General features: G+C 33.5%; 27 non-coding genes across 27 annotated transcripts; all 27 read left to right on the top strand.

Moving 5' to 3' along the window:
- Nucleotides 1-91: 91 nt before the first annotated feature.
- Nucleotides 92-164, top strand: TRNAV-AAC (transfer RNA valine (anticodon AAC)). Its single transcript has one exon. It is a non-coding gene; the product is annotated as a tRNA-Val (tRNA).
- An 868-nt stretch (nucleotides 165-1,032) lies between these two features.
- Nucleotides 1,033-1,105, top strand: TRNAV-CAC (transfer RNA valine (anticodon CAC)). Its single transcript has one exon. It is a non-coding gene; the product is annotated as a tRNA-Val (tRNA).
- Nucleotides 1,106-2,470: 1,365 nt separating this feature from the next.
- On the top strand, nucleotides 2,471-2,543 carry TRNAV-CAC (transfer RNA valine (anticodon CAC)). The gene has a single exon. It is a non-coding gene; the product is annotated as a tRNA-Val (tRNA).
- Nucleotides 2,544-2,974: 431 nt separating this feature from the next.
- Nucleotides 2,975-3,047, top strand: TRNAV-AAC (transfer RNA valine (anticodon AAC)). Its single transcript has one exon. It is a non-coding gene; the product is annotated as a tRNA-Val (tRNA).
- An 868-nt stretch (nucleotides 3,048-3,915) lies between these two features.
- On the top strand, nucleotides 3,916-3,988 carry TRNAV-CAC (transfer RNA valine (anticodon CAC)). The gene has a single exon. It is a non-coding gene; the product is annotated as a tRNA-Val (tRNA).
- Nucleotides 3,989-4,419: 431 nt separating this feature from the next.
- Nucleotides 4,420-4,492, top strand: TRNAV-AAC (transfer RNA valine (anticodon AAC)). The gene has a single exon. It is a non-coding gene; the product is annotated as a tRNA-Val (tRNA).
- An 868-nt stretch (nucleotides 4,493-5,360) lies between these two features.
- On the top strand, nucleotides 5,361-5,433 carry TRNAV-CAC (transfer RNA valine (anticodon CAC)). The gene has a single exon. It is a non-coding gene; the product is annotated as a tRNA-Val (tRNA).
- A 431-nt stretch (nucleotides 5,434-5,864) lies between these two features.
- On the top strand, nucleotides 5,865-5,937 carry TRNAV-AAC (transfer RNA valine (anticodon AAC)). The gene has a single exon. It is a non-coding gene; the product is annotated as a tRNA-Val (tRNA).
- Nucleotides 5,938-6,805: 868 nt separating this feature from the next.
- On the top strand, nucleotides 6,806-6,878 carry TRNAV-CAC (transfer RNA valine (anticodon CAC)). The gene has a single exon. It is a non-coding gene; the product is annotated as a tRNA-Val (tRNA).
- Nucleotides 6,879-7,309: 431 nt separating this feature from the next.
- On the top strand, nucleotides 7,310-7,382 carry TRNAV-AAC (transfer RNA valine (anticodon AAC)). Its single transcript has one exon. It is a non-coding gene; the product is annotated as a tRNA-Val (tRNA).
- An 868-nt stretch (nucleotides 7,383-8,250) lies between these two features.
- TRNAV-CAC (transfer RNA valine (anticodon CAC)) lies at nucleotides 8,251-8,323 on the top strand. Its single transcript has one exon. It is a non-coding gene; the product is annotated as a tRNA-Val (tRNA).
- A 431-nt stretch (nucleotides 8,324-8,754) lies between these two features.
- Nucleotides 8,755-8,827, top strand: TRNAV-AAC (transfer RNA valine (anticodon AAC)). The gene has a single exon. It is a non-coding gene; the product is annotated as a tRNA-Val (tRNA).
- Nucleotides 8,828-9,476: 649 nt separating this feature from the next.
- On the top strand, nucleotides 9,477-9,549 carry TRNAV-GAC (transfer RNA valine (anticodon GAC)). Its single transcript has one exon. It is a non-coding gene; the product is annotated as a tRNA-Val (tRNA).
- Nucleotides 9,550-10,418: 869 nt separating this feature from the next.
- Nucleotides 10,419-10,491, top strand: TRNAV-CAC (transfer RNA valine (anticodon CAC)). The gene has a single exon. It is a non-coding gene; the product is annotated as a tRNA-Val (tRNA).
- A 430-nt stretch (nucleotides 10,492-10,921) lies between these two features.
- On the top strand, nucleotides 10,922-10,994 carry TRNAV-AAC (transfer RNA valine (anticodon AAC)). Its single transcript has one exon. It is a non-coding gene; the product is annotated as a tRNA-Val (tRNA).
- Nucleotides 10,995-11,862: 868 nt separating this feature from the next.
- TRNAV-CAC (transfer RNA valine (anticodon CAC)) lies at nucleotides 11,863-11,935 on the top strand. The gene has a single exon. It is a non-coding gene; the product is annotated as a tRNA-Val (tRNA).
- Nucleotides 11,936-12,366: 431 nt separating this feature from the next.
- Nucleotides 12,367-12,439, top strand: TRNAV-AAC (transfer RNA valine (anticodon AAC)). The gene has a single exon. It is a non-coding gene; the product is annotated as a tRNA-Val (tRNA).
- A 1,589-nt stretch (nucleotides 12,440-14,028) lies between these two features.
- Nucleotides 14,029-14,101, top strand: TRNAV-CAC (transfer RNA valine (anticodon CAC)). Its single transcript has one exon. It is a non-coding gene; the product is annotated as a tRNA-Val (tRNA).
- A 431-nt stretch (nucleotides 14,102-14,532) lies between these two features.
- On the top strand, nucleotides 14,533-14,605 carry TRNAV-AAC (transfer RNA valine (anticodon AAC)). The gene has a single exon. It is a non-coding gene; the product is annotated as a tRNA-Val (tRNA).
- An 868-nt stretch (nucleotides 14,606-15,473) lies between these two features.
- On the top strand, nucleotides 15,474-15,546 carry TRNAV-CAC (transfer RNA valine (anticodon CAC)). The gene has a single exon. It is a non-coding gene; the product is annotated as a tRNA-Val (tRNA).
- Nucleotides 15,547-15,976: 430 nt separating this feature from the next.
- TRNAV-AAC (transfer RNA valine (anticodon AAC)) lies at nucleotides 15,977-16,049 on the top strand. Its single transcript has one exon. It is a non-coding gene; the product is annotated as a tRNA-Val (tRNA).
- Nucleotides 16,050-16,917: 868 nt separating this feature from the next.
- On the top strand, nucleotides 16,918-16,990 carry TRNAV-CAC (transfer RNA valine (anticodon CAC)). Its single transcript has one exon. It is a non-coding gene; the product is annotated as a tRNA-Val (tRNA).
- A 430-nt stretch (nucleotides 16,991-17,420) lies between these two features.
- Nucleotides 17,421-17,493, top strand: TRNAV-AAC (transfer RNA valine (anticodon AAC)). The gene has a single exon. It is a non-coding gene; the product is annotated as a tRNA-Val (tRNA).
- An 868-nt stretch (nucleotides 17,494-18,361) lies between these two features.
- TRNAV-CAC (transfer RNA valine (anticodon CAC)) lies at nucleotides 18,362-18,434 on the top strand. Its single transcript has one exon. It is a non-coding gene; the product is annotated as a tRNA-Val (tRNA).
- Nucleotides 18,435-18,864: 430 nt separating this feature from the next.
- TRNAV-AAC (transfer RNA valine (anticodon AAC)) lies at nucleotides 18,865-18,937 on the top strand. Its single transcript has one exon. It is a non-coding gene; the product is annotated as a tRNA-Val (tRNA).
- Nucleotides 18,938-19,804: 867 nt separating this feature from the next.
- On the top strand, nucleotides 19,805-19,877 carry TRNAV-CAC (transfer RNA valine (anticodon CAC)). The gene has a single exon. It is a non-coding gene; the product is annotated as a tRNA-Val (tRNA).
- A 430-nt stretch (nucleotides 19,878-20,307) lies between these two features.
- Nucleotides 20,308-20,380, top strand: TRNAV-AAC (transfer RNA valine (anticodon AAC)). The gene has a single exon. It is a non-coding gene; the product is annotated as a tRNA-Val (tRNA).
- The last annotated feature ends 7,150 nt before the right edge of the window (nucleotides 20,381-27,530 follow it).

Raw genomic sequence — 27,530 nt, 5'->3', positions numbered from 1 at the left:
GGAAAAAAAGTTTAGAAAAAATTATATTTCTAAGAAAAGCATGTGTCATTTGTACTTCCAGACTAGATAGTGATGGGATCCACGAGAGTCAGTTTCTGTAGTGTAGTGGTTATCACGTTCGCCTAACATGCGAAAGGTCCACAGTTTGAAACTGGGCAGAAACAATCTTTTAGCTTTAGAAGTTTAAAACAATGAATTTTTGGGTAAAATGCTCAATAAAAATACAATCAGATAAAAAGTTTATTTTAGCATGCCATACTGAATGCCAAAGATTATTTTTTATTGGATGATGGTCGCAAATTTTTCATGTAGTATCTGTAGTGTAGTGATTTCATGTTTGCCTCACACGTGAAAGGTCCCCAGTTTGAAATTGGCAGAAATATATTTTGTTACCTAAACACTTTGAATTCAATAATTTAGATTTTGACAACTATATACTGTTGCATTGCTTAATAAAAAAGCAAGCAAAAAATCATATTGCAGAATATCAAAAGTCAATTTCCCTTCTACCATGCATATTGGATGGTGTTGCATTCATAAAGTACCTGTAGTGTAGTATTATTCACATTTAGCCAATATGCATAAGGTTCCCCTTCAAAATTGGTCAGAAATACATTAAAAATAGATTTTTTTATTAAATACAATGATCAGAACTATTAATAAGTGAATGTGTCCTTTTGAAATGCAAAGTGGAAAAAATAGCATAGAAATTATTAGAAAATAGAAAAATAAGTTTAGAATTTTTTTTTCTAAGAAAACGGTTTGCCAATGGTACTTCCCGACTCCATAGTGATGAGATCTTCAAAAGTCAGTTTCTGTATTGTAGTGGTTATCACATTCACCTAAAACACAAAAGGTCCCCAGTTCGAAACTGGGCAGAAATATGCTGTTATCTTTAGAATTTTAAAACAAGGGATTTTTGGTTGAAATGCCAAAAAAAAATGCAATCATATAAAAAGTTTATTACAGAATGCCATAATGTATGTCAAAGATCATTTTTTATTGGATGGCGGGAGATGCTGTTTCCATGTAGTTTCTGTAGTGTAGTGGTTATCACGTTCGCCTCACACGCGAAAGGTCCCCAGTTCGAAACTGGGCAGAAACATATTTTGTTACCTAAACACTTTGAATTCAATAATTTATATTTTGATAACTATCTACTGTTGCATTGCTCAATGAAAAAGCAAGCAAAAATCATATTGCAGAATATCAAAAGTCAATTTCCCTTCTATCATGCATATTGGATGGTGTTGCATTCATGAAGTACCTGTAGTGTAGAGTTATTCACATTTACCCAATATGCATAAGGTCCCCCTTCAAAATTGGTCAGAAATACATTAAAAAAAAGATTTTTTTAGAAAATACAATGATCAGAATTGATAATAAGTGAATGTGTCCTCTTGAAAAGCAAAGTGGAAAAATAGCGTCAAAATTATTAGAAAATAGGAAAAAAAGTTTAGAAAAAAATATATTTCTAAGAAAAGCATGTGTCATTTGTACTTCCAGAATAGATAGTGATGGGATCCACGAGAGTCAGTTTCTGTAGTGTAGTGGTTATCACGTTCGCCTAACATGCGAAAGGTTTGAAACTGGGCAGAAACAATCTTTTAGCTTTAGAATTTTAAAACAATGAATTTTTGGGTAAAATGCTCAATAAAAATACAATCAGATAAAAAGTTTATTTTAGCATGCCACACTGAATGCCAAAGATCATTTTTTATTGGATGATGGTCGCAAATTTTTCATGTAGTATCTGTAGTGTAGTGATTTCATGTTTGCCTCACACGTGAAAGGTCCCCAGTTCGAAATTGGCAGAAACATATTTTGTTACCTAAACACTTTGAATTCAATAATTTATATTTTGATAACTATATACTGTTGCATTGCTTAATGAAAAAGCAAGCAAAAAATCATATTGCAGAATATCAAAAGTCAATTTCCCTTCTACCATGCATATTGGATGGTGTTGCATTCATAAAGTACCTGTAGTGTAGAGTTATTCACATTTAGCCAATATGCATAAGGTTCCCCTTCAAAATTGGTCAGAAATACATTAAAAATAGATTTTTTTATTAAATACAATGATCAGAACTATTAATAAGTGAATGTGTCCTCTTGAAATGCAAAGTGGAAAAAATAGCATAGAAATTATTAGAAAATAGAAAAATAAGTTTAGAGATTTTTTTTCTGAGAAAACGGTTTGCCAATGGTACTTCCCGACTCCATAGTGATGAGATCTTCAAAAGTCAGTTTCTGTATTGTAGTGGTTATCACATTCGCCTAAAACACAAAAGGTCCCCAGTTCGAAACTGGGCAGAAATATGCTGTTATCTTTAGAATTTTAAAACAAGGGATTTTTGGTTGAAATGCCAAATAAAAATGCAATCATATAAAAAGTTTATTTCAGAATGCCATAATGTATGTCAAAGATCATTTTTTATTGGATGGCGGGAGATACTGTTTTCATGTAGTTTCTGTAGTGTAGTGGTTATCACGTTCGCCTCACACGCGAAAGGTCCCCAGTTCGAAACTGGGCAGAAACATATTTTGTTACCTAAACACTTTGAATTCAATAATTTATATTTTGATAACTATCTACTGTTGCATTGCTCAATGAAAAAGCAAGCAAAAAATCATATTGCAGATTATCAAAAGTCAATTTCCCTTCTACCATGCATATTGGATGGTGTTGCATTCATAAAGTACCTGTAGTGTAGTATTATTCACATTTAGCCAATATGCATAAGGTTCCCCTTAAAAATTGGTCAGAAATACATTAAAAATAGATTTTTTTATTAAATACAATGATCAGAATTGATAATAAGTGAATGTGTCCTCTTGAAATGCAAAGTGGAAAAATAGCGTCAAAATTATTAGAAAATAGGAAAAAAAGTTTAGAAAAAATTATATTTCTAAGAAAAGCATGTGTCATTTGTACTTCCAGACTAGATAGTGATGGGATCCACGAGAGTCAGTTTCTGTAGTGTAGTGGTTATCACATTCGCCTAACATGCGAAAGGTCCCCAGTTCGAAACTGGGCAGAAACAATCTTTTAGCTTTAGAATTTTAAAACAATGAATTTTTGGGTAAAATGCTCAATAAAAATACAATCAGATAAAAAGTTTATTTTAGCATGCCATACTGAATGCCAAAGATCATTTTTTATTGGATGATGGTGGCAAATTTTTCATGTAGTATCTGTAGTGTAGTGATTTCATGTTTGCCTCACACGTGAAAGGTCCCCAGTTCGAAATTGGCAGAAACATATTTTGTTACCTAAACACTTTGAATTCAATAATTTATATTTTGATAACTATATACTGTTGCATTGCTTAATGAAAAAGCAAGCAAAAAATCATATTGCAGAATATCAAAAGTCAATTTCCCTTCTACCATGCATATTGGATGGTGTTGCATTCATAAAGTACCTGTAGTGTAGTATTATTCACATTTAGCCAATATGCATAAGGTTCCCCTTCAAAATTGGTCAGAAATACATTAAAAAAAGATTTTTTTATTAAATACAATGATCAGAACTATTAATAAGTGAATGTGTCCTCTTGAAATGCAAAGTGGAAAAAATAGCATAGAAATTATTAGAAAATTGAAAAATAAGTTTAGAATTTTTTTTTCTAAGAAAACGGTTTGCCAATGGTACTTCCCGACTCCATAGTGATGAGATCTTCAAAAGTCAGTTTCTGTATTGTAGTGGTTATCACATTCGCCTAAAACACAAAAGGTCCCCAGTTTGAAACTGGGCAGAAATATGCTGTTATCTTTAGAATTTTAAAACAAGGGATTTTTGGTTGAAATGCCAAATAAAAATGCAATCATATAAAAAGTTTATTTCAGAATGCCATAATGTATGTCAAAGATCATTTTTTATTGGATGGCGGGAGATGCTGTTTCCATGTAGTTTCTGTAGTGTAGTGGTTATCACGTTCGCCTCACACGCGAAAGGTCCCCAGTTCGAAACTGGGCAGAAACATATTTTGTTACCTAAACACTTTGAATTCAATAATTTATATTTTGATAACTATCTACTGTTGCATTGCTCAATGAAAAAGCAAGCAATAATCATATTGCAGAATATCAAAAGTCAATTTCCCTTCTACCATGCATATTGGATGGTGTTGCATTAATGAAGTACCTGTAGTGTAGAGTTATTCACATTTACCCAATATGCATAAGGTCCCCCTTCAAAATTGGTCAGAAATACATTAAAAAAAAGATTTTTTTAGTAAATACAATGATCAGAATTGATAATAAGTGAATGTGTCCTCTTGAAATGCAAAGTGGAAAAATAGCGTCAAAATTATTAGAAAATAGGAAAAAAAGTTTAGAAAAAATTATATTTCTAAGAAAAGCATGTGTCATTTGTACTTCCAGACTAGATAGTGATGGGATCCACGAAAGTCAGTTTCTGTAGTGTAGTGGTTATCACATTCGCTTAACATGCGAAAGGTCCCCAGTTCAAAACTGGGCAGAAACAATCTTTTAGCTTTATAATTTTAAAACAATGAATTTTTGGGTAAAATGCTCAATAAAAATACAATCAGATAAAAAGTTTATTTTAGCATGCCATACTGAATGCCAAAGATCATTTTTTATTGGATGATGGTGGCAAATTTTTCATGTAGTATCTGTAGTGTAGTGATTTCATGTTTGCCTCACACGTGAAAGGTCCCCAGTTCGAAATTGGCAGAAACATATTTTGTTACCTAAACACTTTGAATTCAATAATTTATATTTTGATAACTATATACTGTTGCATTGCTTAATGAAAAAGCAAGCAAAAAATCATATTGCAGAATATCAAAAGTCAATTTCCCTTCTACCATGCATATTGGATGGTGTTGCATTCATAAAGTACCTGTAGTGTAGTATTATTCACATTTAGCCAATATGCATAAGGTTCCCCTTCAAAATTGGTCAGAAATACATTAAAAATAGATTTTTTTATTAAATACAATGATCAGAACTATTAATAAGTGAATGTGTCCTCTTGAAATGCAAAGTGGAAAAAATAGCATAGAAATTATTAGAAAATAGAAAAATAAGTTTAGAATTTTTTTTTCTAAGAAAACGGTTTGCCAATGGTACTTCCCGACTCCATAGTGATGAGATCTTCAAAAGTCAGTTTCTGTATTGTAGTGATTATCACATTCGCCTAAAACACAAAAGGTCCCCAGTTCGAAACTGGGCAGAAATATGCTGTTATCTTTAGAATTTTAAAACAAGGGATTTTTGGTTGAAATGCCAAATAAAAATGCAATCATATAAAAAGTTTATTTCAGAATGCCATAATGTATGTCAAAGATCATTTTTTATTGGATGGCGGGAGATGCTGTTTCCATGTAGTTTCTGTAGTGTAGTGGTTATCACGTTCGACTCACACGCGAAAGGTCCCCAGTTCGAAACTGGGCAGAAACATATTTTGTTACCTAAACACTTTGAATTCAATAATTTATATTTTGATAACAATCTACTGTTGCATTGCTCAATGAAAAAGCAAGCAAAAATCATATTGCAGAATATCAAAAGTCAATTTCCCTTCTATCATGCATATTGGATGGTGTTGCATTCATGAAGTACCTGTAGTGTAGAGTTATTCACATTTACCCAATATGCATAAGGTCCCCCGTCAAAATTGGTCAGAAATACATTAAAAAAAAGTTTTTTTTAGTAAATACAATGATCAGAATTGATAATAAGTGAATGTGTCCTCTTGAAATGCAAAGTGGAAAAATTGCGTCAAAATTATTAGAAAATAGGAAAAAAAGTTTAGAAAAAATTATATTTCTAAGAAAAGCATGTGTCATTTGTACTTCCAGACTAGATAGTGATGGGATCCACGAGCGTCAGTTTCTGTAGTGTTGTGGTTATCACATTCGCCTAACATGCAAAAGGTCCCCAGTTCGAAACTGGGCAGAAACAATCTTTTAGCTTTAGAATTTTAAAACAATGAATTTTTGGGTAAAATGCTCAATAAAAATACAATCAGATAAAAAGTTTATTTTAGCATGCCATACTGAATGCCAAAGATCATTTTTTATTGGATGATGGTGGCAAATTTTTCATGTAGTATCTGTAGTGTAGTGATTTCATGTTTGCCTCACACGTGAAAGGTCCCCAGTTCGAAATTGGCAGAAACATATTTTGTTACCTAAACACTTTGAATTCAATAATTTATATTTTGATAACTATATACTGTTGCATTGCTTAATGAAAAAGCAAGCAAAAAATCATATTGCAGAATATCAAAAGTCAATTTCCCTTCTACCATGCATATTGGATGGTGTTGCATTCATAAAGTACCTGTAGTGTAGTATTATTCACATTTAGCCAATATGCATAAGGTTCCCCTTCAAAATTGGTCAGAAATACATTAAAAATAGATTTTTTTATTAAATACAATGATCAGAACTATTAATAAGTGAATGTGTCCTCTTGAAATGCAAAGTGGAAAAAATAGCATAGAAATTATTAGAAAATAGAAAAATAAGTTTAGAATTTTTTTTTCTAAGAAAACGGTTTGCCAATGGTACTTCCCGACTCCATATTGATGAGATCTTCAAAAGTCAGTTTCTGTATTGTAGTGATTATCACATTCGCCTAAAACACAAAAGGTCCCCAGTTCGAAACTGGGCAGAAATATGCTGTTATCTTTAGAATTTTAAAACAAGGGATTTTTGGTTGAAATGCCAAATAAAAATGCAATCATATAAAAAGTTTATTTCAGAATGCCATAATGTATGTCAAAGATCATTTTTTATTGGATGGCGGGAGATGCTGTTTCCATGTAGTTTCTGTAGTGTAGTGGTTATCACGTTCGCCTCACACGCGAAAGGTCCCCAGTTCGAAACTGGGCAGAAACATATTTTGTTACCTAAACACTTTGAATTCAATAATTTATATTTTGATAACTATCTACTGTTGCATTGCTCAATGAAAAAGCAAGCAAAAATCATATTGCAGAATATCAAAAGTCAATTTCCCTTCTATCATGCATATTGGATGGTGTTGCATTCATGAAGTACCTGTAGTGTAGAGTTATTCACATTTACCCAATATGCATAAGGTCCCCCGTCAAAATTGGTCAGAAATACATTAAAAAAAAGATTTTTTTAGTAAATACAATGATCAGAATTGATAATAAGTGAATGTGTCCTCTTGAAATGCAAAGTGGAAAAATAGCGTCAAAATTATTAGAAAATAGGAAAAAAAGTTTAGAAAAAATTATATTTCTAAGAAAAGCATGTGTCATTTGTACTTCCAGACTAGATAGTGATGGGATCCATGAGAGTCAGTTTCTGTAGTGTAGTGGTTATCACATTCGCCTAACATGCGAAAGGTCCCCAGTTCGAAACTGGGCAGAAACAATATTTTAGCTTTAGAATTTTAAAACAATTAATTTTTGGGTAAAATGCTCAATAAAAATACAATCAGATAAAAAGTTTATTTTAGCATGCCATACTGAATGCCAAAGATCATTTTTTATTGGATGATGGTGGCAAATTTTTCATGTAGTATCTGTAGTGTAGTGATTTCATGTTTGCCTCACACGTGAAAGGTCTCCAGTTCGAAATTGGCAGAAACATATTTTGTTACCTAAACACTTTGAATTCAATAATTTATATTTTGATAACTATATACTGTTGCATTGCTTAATGAAAAAGCAAGCAAAAAATCATATTGCAGAATATCAAAAGTCAATTTCCCTTCTACCATGCATATTGGATGGTGTTGCATTCATAAAGTACCTGTAGTGTAGTATTATTCACATTTAGCCAATATGCATAAGGTTCCCCTTCAAAATTGATCAGAAATACATTAAAAATAGATTTTTTTATTAAATACAATGATCAGAACTATTAATAAGTGAATGTGTCCTCTTGAAATGCAAAGTGGAAAAAATAGCATAGAAATTATTAGAAAATAGAAAAATAAGTTTAGAAATTTTTTTTCTAAGAAAACGGTTTGCCAATGGTACTTCCCGACTCCATAGTGATGAGATCTTCAAAAGTCAGTTTCTGTATTGTAGTGGTTATCACATTCGCCTAAAACACAAAAGGTCCCCAGTTCGAAACTGGGCAGAAATATGCTGTTATCTTTAGAATTTTAAATCAAGGGATTTTTGGTTGAAATGCCAAATAAAAATGCAATCATATAAAAAGTTTATTTCAGAATGGCATAATGTATGTCAAAGATCATTTTTTATTGGATGGCGGGAGATGCTGTTTCATCGTAGTTTCTGTAGTGTAGTGGTTATCACATTTGCCTCACACGCGAAAGGTCCCCAGTTCAAAACTGGGCAGAAACATGTTTTGTTACCTAAACACTTTGAATTCAATAATTTATATTTTGATAACTATCTACTGTTGCATTGCTCAATGAAAAAGCAAGCAAAAATCATATTGCAGAATATCAAAAGTCAATTTCCCTTCTATCATGCATATTGGATGGTGTTGCATTCATGAAGTACCTGTAGTGTAGAGTTATTCACATTTACCCAATATGCATAAGGTCCCCCGTCAAAATTGGTCAGAAATACATTAAAAAAAAGATTTTTTTAGTAAATACAATGATCAGAATTGATAATAAGTGAATGTGTCCTCTTGAAATGCAAAGTGGAAAAATAGCGTCAAAATTATTAGAAAATAGGAAAAAAAGTTTAGAAAAAATTATATTTCTAAGAAAAGCATGTGTCATTTGTACTTCCAGACTAGATAGTGATGGGATCCACGAGAGTCAGTTTCTGTAGTATAGTGGTTATCACGTTCGCCTAACATGCGAAAGGTCCCCAGTTCGAAACTGGGCAGAAACAATCTTTTAGCTTTAGAATTTTAAAACAATGAATTTTTGGGTAAAATGCTCAATAAAAATACAATCAGATAAAAAGTTTATTTTAGCATGCCATACTGAATGCCAAAGATAATTTTTTATTGGATGATGGTCGCAAATTTTTCATGTAGTATCTGTAGTGTAGTGATTTTATGTTTGCCTCACACGTGAAAGGTCCCCAGTTCGAAATTGGCAGAAACATATTTTGTTACCTAAACACTTTGAATTCAATAATTTATATTTTGATAACTATCTACTGTTGCATTGCTCAATGAAAAAGCAAGCAATAATCATATTGCAGAATATCAAAAGTCAATTTCTCTTCTACCATGCATATTGGATGGTGTTGCATTCATGAAGTACCTGTAGTGTAGAGTTATTCTCATTTACCCAATATGCCTAAGGTCCCCCTTCAAAATTGGTCAGAAATACATTAAAAAAAGATTTTTTTTTGAAAATACAATGATCAGAATTGATAATAAGTGAATGTGTCCTCTTGAAAAGCAAAGTGGAAAAATAGCGTCATAATTATTAGAAAATAGGAAAAAAAGTTTAGAAAAAAATATATTTCTAAGAAAAGCATGTGTCATTTGTACTTCCAGACTAGATAGTGATGAGATCCATGACAGTCAGTTTCTGTAGTGTAGTGGTTATCACGTTCGCCTGACATGCGAAAGGTCCCCAGTTCGAAACTGGGCAGAAACAATCTTTTAGCTTTAGAATTTTAAAACAATGAATTTTTGGGTAAAATGCTCAATAAAAATACAATCAGATAAAAAGTTTATTTTAGCATGCCATACTGAATGCCAAAGATCATTTTTTATTGGATGATGGTCACAAATTTTTCATGTAGTATCTTTAGTGTAGTGATGTCATGTTTGCCTCACACGTGAAAGGTCCCCAGTTCGAAATTGGCAGAAACATATTTTGTTACCTAAACACTTTGAATTCAATAATTTATATTTTGATAACTATATACTGTTGCATTGCTTAATGAAAAAGCAAGCAAAAAATCATATTGCAGAATATCAAAAGTCAATTTCCCTTCTACCATGCATATTGGATGGTGTTGCATTCATAAAGTACCTGTAGTGTAGTATTATTCACATTTAGCCAATATGCATAAGGTTCCCCTTCAAAATTGGTCAGAAGTACATTAAAAATAGATTTTTTTAATTAAATAAAATGATCAGAACTATTAATAAGTGAATGTGTCCTCTTGAAATGCAAAGTGGAAAAAATAGCATAGAAATTATTAGAAAATAGAAAAATAAGTTTAGAATTTTTTTTTCTAATAAAACGGTTTGCCAATGGTACTTCACGACTCCATAGTGATGAGATCTTCAAAAGTCAGTTTCTGTATTGTAGTGGTTATCACATTTGCCTAAAACACAAAAGGTCCCCAGTTCGAAACTGGGCAGAAATATGCTGTTATCTTTAGAATTTTAAAACAAGGGATTTTTGGTTGAAATGCCAAATAAAAATGCAATCATATAAAAAGTTTATTTCAGAATGCCATAATGTATGTCAAAGATAATTTTTTATTGTATGGCGGGAGATGCCGTTTCCATGTAGTTTCTGTAGTGTAGTGGTTATCTCGTTCGCCTCACACGCGAAAGGTCCCCAGTTCGAAACTGGGCAGAAACATATTTTGTTACCTAAACACTTTGAATTCAATAATTTATATTTTGATAACTATCTACTGTTGCATTGCTCAATGAAAAAGCAAGCAAAAATCATATTGCAGAATATCAAAAGTCAATTTCCCTTCTATCATGCATATTGGATGGTGTTGCATTCATGAAGTACCTGTAATGTAGAGTTATTCACATTTACCCAATATGCATAAGGTCCCCCGTCAAAATTGGTCAGAAATACATTAAAAAAAGATTTTTTTTAGAAAATACAATGATCAGAATTGATAATAAGTGAATGTGTCCTCTTGAAAAGCAAAGCGGAAAAATAGCGTCAAAATTATTAGAAAATAGGAAAAAAAGTTTAGAAAAATTATATTTCTAAGAAAAGCATGTGTCATTTGTACTTCCAGACTAGATAGTGATGGGATCCACGAGAGTCAGTTTCTGTAGTGTAGTGGTTATCACGTTCGCCTAACACGCGAAAGGTCCCCAGTTCGAAACTGGGCAGAAAAAATCTTTTAGCTTTAGAATTTTAAAACAATGAATTTTTGGGTAAAATGCTCAATAAAAATACAATCAGATAAAAAGTTTATTTTAGCATGCCATACTGAATGCCAAAGATCATTTTTTATTGGATGATGGTCGCAAATTTTTCATGTAGTATCTGTAGTGTAGTGATTTCATGTTTGCCTCACACGTGAAAGGTCCCCAGTTCGAAATTGGCAGAAACATATTTTGTTACCTAAACACTTTGAATTCAATAATTTATATTTTGATAACTATATACTGTTGCATTGCTTAATGAAAAAGCAAGCAAAAAATCATATTGCAGAATATCAAAAGTCAATTTCCCTTCTACCATGCATATTGGATGGTGTTGCATTCATAAAGTACCTGTAGTGTAGTAGTATTCACATTTAGCCAATATGCATAAGGTTCCCCTTCAAAATTGGTCAGAAATACATTAAAAATAGATTTTTTTATTAAATACAATGATCAGAACTATTAATAAGTGAATGTGTCCTCTTGAAATGCAAAGTGGAAAAAATAGCATAGAAATTATTAGAAAATAGAAAAATAAGTTTAGAAATTTTTTTTCTAAGAAAACGGTTTGCCAATGGTACTTCCCGACTCCATAGTGATGAGATCTTCAAAAGTCAGTTTCTGTATTGTAGTGGTTATCACATTCGCCTAAAACACAAAAGGTCCCCAGTTCGAAACTGGGCAGAAATATGCTGTTATCTTTAGAATTTTAAAACAAGGGATTTTTGGTTGAAATGCCAAATAAAAATGCAATCATATAAAAAGTTTATTTCAGAATGCCATAATGTATGTCAAAGATCATTTTTTATTGGATGGCGGGAGATGCTGTTTCCATGTAGTTTCTGTAGTGTAGTGGTTATCACGTTCGCCTCACACGCGAAAGGTCCCCAGTTCGAAACTGGGCAGAAACATATTTTGTTACCTAAACACTTTGAATTCAATAATTTATATTTTGATAACTATCTACTGTTGCATTGCTCAATGAAAAAGCAAGCAAAAATCATATTGCAGAATATCAAAAGTCAATTTCCCTTCTAACATGCATATTGGATGGTGTTGCATTCATGAAGTACCTGTAGTGTAGAGTTATTCACATTTACCCAATATGCATAAGGTCCCCCTTCAAAATTGGTCAGAAATACATTAAAAAAAAGATTTTTTTAGTAAATACAATGATCAGAATTGATAATAAGTAAATGTGTCCTCTTGAAATGCAAAGTGGAAAAATAGCGTCAAAATTATTAGAAAATAGGAAAAAAAGTTTAGAAAAAATTATATTTCTAAGAAAAGCATGTGTCATTTGTACTTCCAGACTAGATAGTGATGGGATCCACGAGAGTCAGTTTCTGTAGTGTAGTGGTTATCACATTCACCTAACATGCGAAAGGTCCCTAGTTCGAAACTGGGCAGAAACAATTTTTTAGCTTTAGAATTTTAAAACAATGAATTTTTGGGTAAAATGCTCAATAAAAATACAATCAGATAAAAAGTTTATTTTAGCATGCCATACTGAATGCCAAAGATCATTTTTTATTGGATGATGGTCGCAAATTTTTCATGTAGTATCTGTAGTGTAGTGATGTCATGTTTGCCTCACACGTGAAAGGTCCCCAGTTCGAAATTGGCAGAAACATATTTTGTTACCTAAACACTTTGAATTCAATAATTTATATTTTGATAACTATCTACTGTTGCATTGCTCAATGAAAAAGCAAGCAAAAATCATATTGCAGAATATCAAAAGTCAATTTCCCTTCTATCATGCATATTGGATGGTGTTGCATTCATGAAGTACCTGTAATGTAGAGTTATTCACATTTACCCAATATGCATAAGGTCCCCCGTCAAAATTGGTCAGAAATACATTAAAAAAAGATTTTTTTTAGAAAATACAATGATCAGAATTGATAATAAGTGAATGTGTCCTCTTGAAAAGCAAAGTGGAAAAATAGCGTCAAAATTATTAGAAAATAGGAAAAAAAGTTTAGAAAAATTATATTTCTAAGAAAAGCATGTGTCATTTGTACTTCCAGACTAGATAGTGATGGGATCCACGAGAGTCAGTTTCTGTAGTCTAGTGGTTATCACATTCGCCTAACATGCGAAAGGTCCCCAGTTCGAAACTGGGCAGAAAAAATCTTTTAGCTTTAGAATTTTAAAACAATGAATTTTTGGGTAAAATGCTCAATAAAAATACAATCAGATAAAAAGTTTATTTTAGCATGCCATACTGAATGCCAAAGATCATTTTTTATTGGATGATGGTCGCAAATTTTTCATGTAGTATCTGTAGTGTAGTGATTTCATGTTTGCCTCACACGTGAAAGGTCCCCAGTTCGAAATTGGCAGAAACATATTTTGTTACCTAAACACTTTGAATTCAATAATTTATATTTTGATAACTATATACTGTTGCATTGCTTAATGAAAAAGCAAGCAAAAAATCATATTGCAGAATATCAAAAGTCAATTTCCCTTCTACCATGCATATTGGATGGTGTTGCATTCATAAAGTACCTGTAGTGTAGTAGTATTCACATTTAGCCAATATGCATAAGGTTCCCCTTCAAAATTGGTCAGAAATACATTAAAAATAGATTTTTTTATTAAATACAATGATCAGAACTATTAATAAGTGAATGTGTCCTCTTGAAATGCAAAGTGGAAAAAATAGCATAGAAATTATTAGAAAATAGAAAAATAAGTTTAGAAATTTTTTTTCTAAGAAAACGGTTTGCCAATGGTACTTCCCGACTCCATAGTGATGAGATCTTCAAAAGTCAGTTTCTGTATTGTAGTGGTTATCACATTCGCCTAAAACACAAAAGGTCCCCAGTTCGAAACTGGGCAGAAATATGCTGTTATCTTTAGAATTTTAAAACAAGGGATTTTTGGTTGAAATGCCAAATAAAAATGCAATCATATAAAAAGTTTATTTCAGAATGCCATAATGTATGTCAAAGATCATTTTTTATTGGATGGCGGGAGATGCTGTTTCCATGTAGTTTCTGTAGTGTAGTGGTTATCACGTTCGCCTCACACGCGAAAGGTCCCCAGTTCGAAACTGGGCAGAAACATATTTTGTTACCTAAACACTTTGAATTCAATAATTTATATTTTGATAACTATCTACTGTTGCATTGCTCAATGAAAAAGCAAGCAAAAATCATATTGCAGAATATCAAAAGTCAATTTCCCTTCTAACATGCATATTGGATGGTGTTGCATTCATGAAGTACCTGTAGTGTAGAGTTATTCACATTTACCCAATATGCATAAGGTCCCCCTTCAAAATTGGTCAGAAATACATTAAAAAAAAGATTTTTTTAGTAAATACAATGATCAGAATTGATAATAAGTAAATGTGTCCTCTTGAAATGCAAAGTGGAAAAATAGCGTCAAAATTATTAGAAAATAGGAAAAAAAGTTTAGAAAAAATTATATTTCTAAGAAAAGCATGTGTCATTTGTACTTCCAGACTAGATAGTGATGGGATCCACGAGAGTCAGTTTCTGTAGTGTAGTGGTTATCACATTCACCTAACATGCGAAAGGTCCCTAGTTCGAAACTGGGCAGAAACAATTTTTTAGCTTTAGAATTTTAAAACAATGAATTTTTGGGTAAAATGCTCAATAAAAATACAATCAGATAAAAAGTTTATTTTAGCATGCCATACTGAATGCCAAAGATCATTTTTTATTGGATGATGGTCGCAAATTTTTCATGTAGTATCTGTAGTGTAGTGATGTCATGTTTGCCTCACACGTGAAAGGTCCCCAGTTCGAAATTGGCAGAAACATATTTTGTTACCTAAACACTTTGAATTCAATAATTTATATTTTGATAACTATATACTGTTGCATTGCTTAATGAAAAAGCAAGCAAAAAATCATATTGCAGAATATCAAAAGTCAATTTCCCTTCTACCATGCATATTGGATGGTGTTGCATTCATAAAGTACCTGTAGTGTAGTATTATTCACATTTAGCCAATATGCATAAGGTTCCCCTTCAAAATTGGTCAGAAATACATTAAAAATAGATTTTTTTATTAAATACAATGATCAGAACTATTAATAAGTGAATGTGTCCTCTTGAAATGCAAAGTGGAAAAAATAGCATAGAAATAATTAGAAAATAGAAAAATAAGTTTAGAAATTTTTTTTCTAAGAAAACGGTTTGCCAATGGTACTTCCCGACTCCATAGTGATGAGATCTTCAAAAGTCAGTTTCTGTATTGTAGTGGTTATCACATTCGCCTAAAACACAAAAGGTCCCCAGTTCGAAACTGGGCAGAAATATGCTGTTATCTTTAGAATTTTAAAACAAGGGATTTTTGGTTGAAATGCCAAATAAAAATGCAATCATATAAAAAGTTTATTTCAGAATGCCATAATGTATGTCAAAGATAATTTTTTATTGGATGGCGGGAGATGCTGTTTCCATGTAGTTTCTATAGTGTAGTGGTTATCACGTTCGCCTCACACGCAAAAGGTCCCCAGTTCGAAACTGGGCAGAAACATATTTTGTTACCTAAACACTTTGAATTCAATAATTTATATTTTGATAACTATCTACTGTTGCATTGCTCAATGAAAAAGCAAGCAAAAATCATATTGCAGAATATCAAAAGTCAATTTCCCTTCTATCATGCATATTGGATGGTGTTGCATTCATGAAGTACCTGTAATGTAGAGTTATTCACATTTACCCAATATGCATAAGGTCCCCCGTCAAAATTGGTCAGAAATACATTAAAAAAAGATTTTTTTTAGAAAATACAATGATCAGAATTGATAATAAGTGAATGTGTCCTCTTGAAAAGCAAAGTGGAAAAATAGCGTCAAAATTATTAGAAAATAGGAAAAAAAGTTTAGAAAAATTATATTTCTAAGAAAAGCATGTGTCATTTGTACTTCCAGACTAGATAGTGATGGGATCCACGAGAGTCAGTTTCTGTAGTGTAGTGGTTATCACATTCACCTAACATGCGAAAGGTCCTTAGTTCGAAACTGGGCAGAAACAATTTTTTAGCTTTAGAATTTTAAAACAATGAATTTTTGGGTAAAATGCTCTATAAAAATACAATCAGATAAAAAGTTTATTTTAGCATGCCATACTGAATGCCAAAGATCATTTTTTATTGGATGATGGTCGCAAATTTTTCATGTAGTATCTGTAGTGTAGTGATTTCATGTTTGCCTCACACGTGAAAGGTCCCCAGTTCGAAATTGGCAGAAACATATTTTGTTACCTAAACACTTTGAATTCAATAATTTATATTTTGATAACTATATACTGTTGCATTGCTTAATGAAAAAGCAAGCAAAAAATCATATTGCAGAATATCAAAAGTCAATTTCCCTTCTACCATGCATATTGGATGGTGTTGCATTCATAAAGTACCTGTAGTGTAGTATTATTCACATTTAGCCAATATGCATAAGGTTCCCCTTCAGAATTGGTCAGAAATACATTAAAAATAGATTTTTTTTATTAAATACAATGATCAGAACTATTAATAAGTGAATGTGTCCTCTTAAAATGCAAAGTGGAAAAAATAGCATAGAAATTATTAGAAAATAGAAAAATAAGTTTAGAATTTTTTTTCTAAGAAAACGGTTTGCCAATGGTACTTCCCGACTCCATAGTGATGAGATCTTCAAAAGTCAGTTTCTGTATTGTAGTGGTTATCACATTCGCCTAAAACACAAAAGGTCCCCAGTTCGAAACTGGGCAGAAATATGCTGTTATCTTTAGAATTTTAAAACAAGGGATTTTTGGTTGAAATGCCAAATAAAAATGCAATCATATAAAAAGTTTATTTCAGAATGCCATAATGTATGTCAAAGATCATTTTTTATTGGATGGCGGGAGATGCTGTTTCCATGTAGTTTCTGTAGTGTAGTGGTTATCACGTTCGCCTCACACGCGAAAGGTCCCCAGTTCGAAACTGGGCAGAAACATATTTTGTTACCTAAACACTTTGAATTCAATAATTTATATTTTGATAACTATCTACTGTTGCATTGCTCAATGAAAAAGCAAGCAAAAATCATATTGCAGAATATCAAAAGTCAATTTCCCTTCTATCATGCATATTGGATGGTGTTGCATTCATGAAGTACCTGTAATGTAGAGTTATTCACATTTACCCAATATGCATAAGGTCCCCCGTCAAAATTGGTCAGAAATACATTAAAAAAAGATTTTTTTTAGAAAATACAATGATCAGAATTGATAATAAGTGAATGTGTCCTCTTGAAAAGCAAAGTGGAAAAATAGCGTCAAAATTATTAGAAAATAGGATAAAAAGTTTAGAAAAATTATATTTCTAAGAAAAGCATGTGTCATTTGTACTTCCAGACTAGATAGTGATGGGATCCACGAGAGTCAGTTTCTGTAGTGTAGTGGTTATCACGTTCGCCTAACACGCGAAAGGTCCCCAGTTCGAAACTGGGCAGAAAAAATCTTTTAGCTTTAGAATTTTAAAACAATGAATTTTTGGGTAAAATGCTCAATAAAAATACAATCAGATAAAAAGTTTATTTTAGCATGCCATACTGAATGCCAAAGATCATTTTTTATTGGATGATGGTCGCAAATTTTTCATGTAGTATCTGTAGTGTAGTGATTTCATGTTTGCCTCACACGTGAAAGGTCCCCAGTTCGAAATTGGCAGAAACATATTTTGTTACCTAAACACTTTGAATTCAATAATTTATATTTTGATAACTATATACTGTTGCATTGCTTAATGAAAAAGCAAGCAAAAAATCATATTGCAGAATATCAAAAGTCAATTTCCCTTCTACCATGCATATTGGATGGTGTTGCATTCATAAAGTACCTGTAGTGTAGTAGTATTCACATTTAGCCAATATGCATAAGGTTCCCCTTCAAAATTGGTCAGAAATACATTAAAAATAGATTTTTTTATTAAATACAATGATCAGAACTATTAATAAGTGAATGTGTCCTCTTGAAATGCAAAGTGGAAAAAATAGCATAGAAATTATTAGAAAATAGAAAAATAAGTTTAGAATTTTTTTTTCTAAGAAAACGGTTTGCCAATGGTACTTCCCGACTCCATAGTGATGAGATCTTCAAAAGTCAGTTTCTGTATTGTAGTGGTTATCACATTCGCCTAAAACACAAAAGGTCCCCAGTTCGAAACTGGGCAGAAATATGCTGTTATCTTTAGAATTTTAAAACAAGGGATTTTTGGTTGAAATGCCAAATAAAAATGCAATCATATAAAAAGTTTATTTCAGAATGCCATAATGTATGTCAAAGATCATTTTTTATTGTATGGCGGGAGATGCCGTTTCCATGTAGTTTCTGTAGTGTAGTGGTTATCACGTTCGCCTCACACGCGAAAGGTCCCCAGTTCGAAACTGGGCAGAAACATATTTTGTTACCTAAACACTTTGAATTCAATAATTTATATTTTGATAACTATCTACTGTTGCATTGCTCAATGAAAAAGCAAGCAAAAATCATATTGCAGAATATCAAAAGTCAATTTCCCTTCTATCATGCATATTGGATGGTGTTGCATTCATGAAGTACCTGTAATGTAGAGTTATTCACATTTACCCAATATGCATAAGGTCCCCCATCAAAATTGGTCAGAAATACATTAAAAAAAGATTTTTTTTAGAAAATACAATGATCAGAATTGATAATAAGTGAATGTGTCCTCTTGAAAAGCAAAGTGGAAAAATAGCGTCAAAATTATTAGAAAATAGGAAAAAAAGTTTATAAAAATTATATTTCTAAGAAAAGCATGTGTCATTTGTACTTCCAGACTAGATAGTGATGGGATCCACGAGAGTCAGTTTCTGTAGTGTAGTGGTTATCACATTCACCTAACATGCGAAAGGTCCCTAGTTCAAAACTGGGCAGAAACAATTTTTTAGCTTTAGAATTTTAAAACAATGAATTTTTGGGTAAAATGCTCAATAAAAATACAATCAGATAAAAAGTTTATTTTAGCATGCCATACTGAATGCCAAAGATCATTTTTTATTGGATGATGGTCGCAAATTTTTCATGTAGTATCTGTAGTGTAGTGATTTCATGTTTGCCTCACACGTGAAAGGTCCCCAGTTCGAAATTGGCAGAAACATATTTTGTTACCTAAACACTTTGAATTCAATAATTTATATTTTGATAACTATATACTGTTGCATTGCTTAATGAAAAAGCAAGCAAAAAATCATATTGCAGAATATCAAAAGTCAATTTCCCTTCTACCATGCATATTGGATGGTGTTGCATTCATAAAGTACCTGTAGTGTAGTATTATTCACATTTAGCCAATATGCATAAGGTTCCCCTTCAGAATTGGTCAGAAATACATTAAAAATAGATTTTTTTATTAAATACAATGATCAGAACTATTAATAAGTGAATGTGTCCTCTTAAAATGCAAAGTGGAAAAAATAGCATAGAAATTATTAGAAAATAGAAAAATAAGTTTAGAATTTTTTTTCTAAGAAAACGGTTTGCCAATGGTACTTCCCGACTCCATAGTGATGAGATCTTCAAAAGTCAGTTTCTGTATTGTAGTGGTTATCACATTCGCCTAAAACACAAAAGGTCCCCAGTTCGAAACTGGGCAGAAATATGCTGTTATCTTTAGAATTTTAAAACAAGGGATTTTTGGTTGAAATGCCAAATAAAAATGCAATCATATAAAAAGTTTATTTCAGAATGCCATAATGTATGTCAAAGATCATTTTTTATTGGATGGCGGGAGATGCTGTTTCCATGTAGTTTCTGTAGTGTAGTGGTTATCACGTTCGCCTCACACGCGAAAGGTCCCCAGTTCGAAACTGGGCAGAAACATATTTTGTTACCTAAACACTTTGAATTCAATAATTTATATTTTGATAACTATCTACTGTTGCATTGCTCAATGAAAAAGCAAGCAATAATCATATTGCAGAATATCAAAAGTCAATTTCCCTTCTACCATGCATATTGGATGGTGTTGCATTCATGAAGTACCTGTAGTGTAGAGTTATTCACATTTACCCAATATGCATAAGGTCCCCCTTCAAAATTGGTCAGAAATACATTAAAAAAATATTTTTTTAGAAAATACAATGATCAGAATTGATAATAAGTGAATGTGTCTTCTTGAAAAGCAAAGTGGAAAAATAGCGTCAAAATTATTAGAAAATAGGAAAAAAAGTTTAGAAAAAATTATATTTCTAAGAAAAGCATGTGTCATTTGTACTTCCAGACTAGACAGTGATGGGATCCACGAGAGTCAGTTTCTGTAGTGTAGCGGTTATCACGTTTGCCTAACACGCGAAAGGTCCCCAGTTTGAAACTGGGCAGAAACAATCTTTTAGCTTTAGAATTTTAAAACAATGAATTTTTGGGTAAAATGCTCAATAAAAATACAATCAGATAAAAAGTTTATTTTAGCATGCCATACTGAATGCCAAAGATCATTTTTTATTGGATGATGGTCGCAAATTTTTCATGTAGTATCTGTAGTGTAGTGATTTCATGTTTGCCTCACACGTGAAAGGTCCCCAGTTCGAAATTGGCAGAAACATATTTTGTTACCTAAACACTTTGAATTCAATAATTTATATTTTGATAACTATATACTGTTGCATTGCTTAATGAAAAAGCAAGCAAAAAATCATATTGCAGAATATCAAAAGTCAATTTCCCTTCTACCATGCATATTGGATGGTGTTGCATTCATAAAGTACCTGTAGTGTAGTATTATTCACATTTAGCCAATATGCATAAGGTTCCCCTTCAAAATTGGTCAGAAATACATTAAAAATAGATTTTTTTATTAAATACAATGATCAGAACTATTAATAAGTGAATGTGTCCTTTTAAAATGCAAAGTGGAAAAAATAGCATAGAAATTATTAGAAAATAGAAAAATAAGTTTAGAATTTTTTTTCTAAGAAAACGGTTTGCCAATGGTACTTCCCGACTCCATAGTGATGAGATCTTCAAAAGTCAGTTTCTGTATTGTAGTGGTTATCACATTCGCCTAAAACACAAAAGGTCCCCAGTTCGAAACTGGGCAGAAATATGCTGTTATCTTCATAGGCGTGCGCAGCACATTTTATTAGGGGGTGCACGACTGGAGTGGCGTGCCTAGACCCGCCTACTGGGCGTGCCTAACCCCGCCTACTGGGCGTGCCAGCACCATATATTAGCAGACAAAGCAAACTAAATAATACAAGGAATTTGAATAGAGTGTAGAGTGAGGGCTGGCAGAGGTTTATTAAACCTAACAAACTGTAAGCCTGGGACCTCGCTGACATCTGTCCATTGCCCCCTACATTACAGCAGATATATTATATTGCCTGTATTGTAAATCACTTTAAAAGAGCTGGGAAGGTGGGAGTTGGTGGTTTAGAAATCTCTGCTCTAGGAAATAGACATTTTGTAGGTGTTCTGCAAAATTAGTTTCATTAAAATGGCCCTTACATTAAGAATAAAAATTCAGCAATCCATTGTGGTGCAAGGCAGGGTAAGCATCTGTGAGGTGTAATAGAAACGCTACATCTGCTTGGTGTTACAGCAGACTTACATGCAATTCTTACTCCTACAGTAACTACAATACAGAAATTAGAATTCAATTGTTAGACAGTATGAATAAACACAGGGCAGGCCGGTTGTTTCTTCATCGCCCACTTTTAATTCTTACCATTATCATCACAGGTGCCAGATTATAACAGATGACTTTTCATTTAGGACAACTTAGGTTTTTGAAAATAGTGTGAAATAAGTGTCTGTGACTTCTATAATTAGTACTTTGAAACCTGCAGAACTAAATATTTAAACACAAGCACAGACAAAACACTTTAAAGTACGATGTGTGTAATATAAATCTATTATGACACATACAATTCCAGGATGTTTCTTGCAGGCATCTAACAAGCAGGGGGAATCTCCATTCCTCATGGTGTCATCCCAGATCTGGTTACTTGTGAATAATTTGTTCAGCTTCAGAACACCTTGAGAAAGAAAGTGAAGAATAATTAACTAAAAAAAATAATGTGCTTGCTCCCTGAAAAAAATAAAATCAATATTAGAATGTTTTACTTAATTTTAGTTATGAATAGTTTCTTTAATTTCCTTATCATCCTCATTATTGTTTAGTTATAATGCACCAGAAAACTCTGTTGTGTCAGTTAGTAACAAATCATACCAGGAAATGAATCACATATTAAAATATCAACTACAGAGGATGTTGACTGAGAAGGGTCCGATGTGAGACAGGATACAAGAGCCCCTAGTGTGGGCGTTTACAGTCAAGATAGAGGGCAAGTTGTAGGCAATTAGGCCTGTTAGAATTGGTAATGGAGATTGGAGAGGTCATAGACATATAAGCAGGAGCAGATAGTATGGAAGAGTAGCTGGATTTGGATGCTGGAGTTAAAGGGGCCCAGTTATCAATAATCGATTTAGGTGTGATATTAGCACCCAAAATCTCAATGAAATATGCCATTATACCAACAGAATGTATTAAAGAGCACTCACAGGTGCAGGGCATCAGAATCAGCATAAATAAACCACAACTCACCGGAGAGGGAAGTGTGCAGTGCGGATGTCTTCAGACTGGTCAGTTCCTTCATCTTAGTTTCCTCCACACTGGTGCAGAATATACTCTCCTAGGCATACAACTTCAGCAACTTAATGCCTTTCAAGATCTCATTTGTTTACGTAAACCGCTCCATGGAATAAGCCTTTCATGGCATAAAAACAAACAATGTAATAACGGGCAATTGCGTTACATAACACCTTAAAACAATAATGCTCATTTACAAACCACTAACATGCAATGCTTACAAAAGTGCAAGGCAGGACAAATGCATCTGACACCGTTTGACAACCTTTTGCCCATTTTTGCACAGTCTAAATTACTCGGTGACTGCACAGTTTCACTTTGTTCTCAGGCACGCTGCTGTGTGCTGTGCACTGCTAGCATAGGTGTGCCCAGCATATTACATTACAGTGAGCGGTAGAACCAATCTTGGTATAAGTCAAGTATTACCTTAAAGTCATCAATCCACTTCTTATAATTAAACCCAACCATTCAAATATCATGTCCCACACAATATTCCCAATCTACTTACCCATAACCTTGCACTGTAGCCAGCTCCTGCTCTCTTCTACTGTAACAGATGTTTACACTTTGGTTTACACTGCATCTTCATCTCGGGAACTTTTTAAAACTTTGTTCAAATAACAAACTGAATAATAAAGCTGAAGTCTGTGAAGTAGACTTCGCTGATTTTTAACATACAAACTTAAGGATTGCAGTTCAGTTGAGAACCACTGTAATTATTTAGGTCCTTTTGTCTTGATTTTTATTGTTCCTTGTTTTAAAGAAGAAGACGTCTCTCACCAGCCGTCAATGATTTAAATTCCTCAATAACATCATTGTAATTTACGGAGAGAGACAATTCTTGCTCAATGTACAACAACATGAGTGAATCGAGGCGCTGTTGGGACATTGTACTTCTTAACTTGTTTTTTACATGTCCTAGCTTTGAAAATGCCCTCTCACATGAACAGCTAGTAACCGGTATGACAGCAAAGTGTTGAATAGCTTTATAGAAGGCCGGGAACATGGAAAACCGATGCGATATCTTTAGCCAATCAAGCCACGGTCTTGTGTTTGTAGTGCAATCTTTAGAAGCACATGTATCATAGCCCTGAAGCAACTTTACTTCTGCTTCCAATTCATCTGTGGAAATTTTACATTTATTGGCAATAATTTTAAGGTCGTCCTTGTCAATTTTTAATTGTAACAAATTTCCCATTGCAGTTATTACTACACAAGTTTCCTGTTCAAATCTTTGGTCAATGCCAGCTATCATGGAGTCAAGGAGTGGATAAAAGGAAGTAATTCTCTCCTGTTCCTCTTTTGTGTTGAAGTGATGCTGGGTTTCAACTGTGTTATCCAAACGACTGGATATTTTTCTCTTCTTAACTGAAGGTATTGGTATATCTTTCTCTAAACATGCTGTCACAGATTCTTGGTAAATTGACTGAAAATGTTCTGCGTCATTCCTCATAGTAGCTAATGTGTTCCGCAAGCTTTTCACTCCTGTCATTGCTGTAAGTAAGTTGAGTTCTGGGTCTTGAAGAGCCTTACTCACTTTAACCACCATTTGGAGAATAGGATGCATCATGTGAAGTCCAAAGATGAAGTCAAATGACTTAAGTTCACAGATAAGACCTCTGGCTTTTATTTTAATGTCTGGAAGACGGGTCTCTTGAACAATCTCATCTAAGGCTTGTAAAATGATGGAATAGTTTTGTTTTACAGCAGCCACAGCTTCTGCTCTACAAGCCCATCTTGTATTAGACAGTGATTTTAAAGTCTTCAACTGGGATCCTACATCTTGGGAAATTTTCTCCATTCTTGCATGTCGAACTGAACTGCCCTCCATGAAGTTATAAAGAGTCTGAACAATGCCAAAAAAATCAAAAACTGTTCTGTTCTGTTCTGTTTACTTGAAGTGCATGCATCTACTAGAACGAGATTCAAACAATGTGCATAGCAGTGCACATAGAGTATATTACTATTTCTTTCTTTACATTTCATTTGAACACCTGCTGTACATCCAGACATCGTAGATGCGCCATCAAAACAGACCGCTAATACTGATGACCACTCTATTTTAAGATTGTCAAGGACTTCGGCCCTCATTCCGAGTTGATCGGTCGCAAGGCGATTTTAGCAGAGTTACACACGCTAAGCCGTCGCCTACTGGGAGTGAATCTTAGCTTCTTAAAATTGCGAACGATGTATTCGCAATATTGCGATTACAAACTACTTAGCAGTTTCAGAGTAGCTCCACACTTACTCGGCATCTGCGATCAGTTCAGTGCTTGTCGTTCCTGGTTTGACGTCACAAACACACCCAGCGTTCGCCCAGACACTCCCCCGTTTCTCCAGCCACTCCTGCGTTTTTTCCGGAAATGGTAGCGTTTTCATCCACACGCCCCTAAAATGCAGTGTTTCCGCCCAGTAACACCCATTTCCTGTCAATCACACTACGATCGCCGGAGCGAAGAAAAAGCCGTGAGTAAAAATACTATCTTCATTGTACAATTACTTGGCGCAGTCGCAGTGCGAATATTGCGCATGCGTACTAAGCGGATTTTCACTGCGATGCGATGAAAAATAACGAGCGAACGACTCGGAATGAGGGCCTTCATTCAATTGGTTAAAAATAGACTGTGCATCAACTTTGAAAAGTCTCTGAACAGACAAAAAAATTTCAACTGGACTATGTTTGTGATTGTCAAAATACCGCACAACAACGGACATCTGTTCATGGTGTCCACAGTCAGTGGTGTCATCAGCAATTATTGAAAGCACTTTTCCATGTAGTGAAGACACAATGTTTTGTAATACAACATTGTGTATGGCCACAATTATACCATTTTGGATGCGATTGCTTAGATAAGAAGCATTTCGAGGAGATTCTTTTGCATGTTTTGCCATGACAGGATCATATTTTTGAAGCATATCTACCAGATTAAGAAATAACCCTCTTTCAAGACTATCACATTTTTCATTGTGACCCCTAAATGGCCTTCCACCTTTTGCCAAACACAGAACTATATCAATCAGTCGCTCCATTACACTTCGGTTACGACATCTTAATTCTTCCTGTTTAGACAGGTAGGTCTGCTTGCCTTCATCTAACAATACATCAATAGGTTTCCCTTCATTAAAAGAAGTCCAAGATGTATGACTAAACACATGAGATTTAGACAGTTGATGGTTTTTGAAACGTTCATTAGCCTTATTCCAGTTCTTGAATCCTTTAGTAGTAAATGCCGAATCAGTATGCCCTTTGCTTGCTGCATCATTACCGGTGAAGAAACGGCAGTAAAAACAAAATGCTGCATCCGTTGATGGGCTGTATTCTAACCATCTGTACTTTTCATACCATTCAGAATGAAAACTTCTTACTTTAGATCCTATTTTATTTCTAGGATATGTGCTCATTTTGGGCTGAAAGGGCCCTCTAGATATTCGTAACTGACGTTCCAATCTGTTTTTTGGAATATCACAGACTGGGTCATCAGATCGAGTATTTGCAGGCTTTGAATAAGAACTACATGGACTTGAACTGAGAGGCAAAGAGGTTTGTTGTTGGTCAGAAGTTGAACAACATGCACTATTAAGGATGTCAGCATTATCTTCCTGTAAGTGTGGAACTTCAGATTCTGAGGTGACTGCAGTTTGTGGTTGGTCAGAACTACATTCCGCACAACCGATGTCAGCATTATCTTCCTGTAAGTATGGAACTTCGGATTCTGATGTGACTGCGATTTGTTGCTGGTCAGAACTACATGCGCTATGACTGGTGCAAGCATTATCTTTCTGTAAGTTTGTAACTTCAGGTTCCGAGGCGATTGTGCTATTATTAGCACTTTCATTAGACTTCCCTTTGTCAGTTTCTTTTCTTATTTTAATAATAAACCTATCCATTTCTCAAGCTTAATAGAAGGTAGGTATATCAAAAGGTAGTAGTGTTAATATAAAAGTACATAGTCTGTATGTGCCTTTTTCTTTCATTTGTTTTGCTTCTACTAATATGATGTTTACAATTGGCCTTCAGCAATCTCTGGTACTGCTAGAATAAAACAAAACAAAAAATAGGTAGGTTGCTAATTAAAATAAACCTTTTCAATAACATCACTTTGTTAAATGTGTAGTTGTACTCACTGGAAAATTAAGAATTTGGCCTTCTAAAATAACTGATTTTACGGTGCTCAGCAGTGGAACACTAGAATTTAATTACGATATCCTGTTCTCTTGGAGTTCTGTAATAAGATGTAAAGGGATGAGAGTGTTATACTCCCATTACATAAATCACTAGTGAGGCCACATCTCTATTACTGTGCACAATTATGGGCACCGTACACTAAAAAGGATATCCTGGAACTAGAAAAGTTTCAGGGACAAGCGACCAAATTGATTAAGGGGATGGAGACACTAGAATAAGAGTAAAGGCTTGCTAGGCTAGGCATGTTTACAATGGTAAAAAGGAGGTTAATAGGGGACATGATTAACATTTGCAATTATATAAGGGTCAATACACAGAGCTAACGGGGGATTTGTTTTTTGTAAGATCAAAAAGGACACGTGGACACCCGCTTAGGTTAGAGGAGCTTTCACACACAGACGGAAAGGTTTCTTCACAGTAAGGACATTACGTATTTGGAATTCCCGGCCTGAGAGAGAAGTAATCGCGGACTCGGTCATTACTTTTAAGAATGTGCTAGATAAATTCCTAATGGATAAGAATATACAAGGTTATGGTGGGTAAATCATGCACTATAGTAATAAAAAACAAAAGGAGTTTTTTTAGTTTACGGCTAAACATTCACCACAGCTAAAATTAGTCTTGTCTTTTTTTTTCAACCTCAAACTATGTTACTATGTTCCAGAGACTTATTTGAATTCCATTGGAGCTAATAGCCTAA

Source organism: Pseudophryne corroboree, chromosome 4 (genome assembly GCF_028390025.1).
Source record: "Pseudophryne corroboree isolate aPseCor3 chromosome 4, aPseCor3.hap2, whole genome shotgun sequence".
NCBI lineage: Eukaryota > Metazoa > Chordata > Amphibia > Anura > Myobatrachidae > Pseudophryne > Pseudophryne corroboree.
The sequence above is the reverse complement of the archived record's forward strand: the minus strand, read 5'-3'. Positions and strand labels throughout refer to the sequence as shown.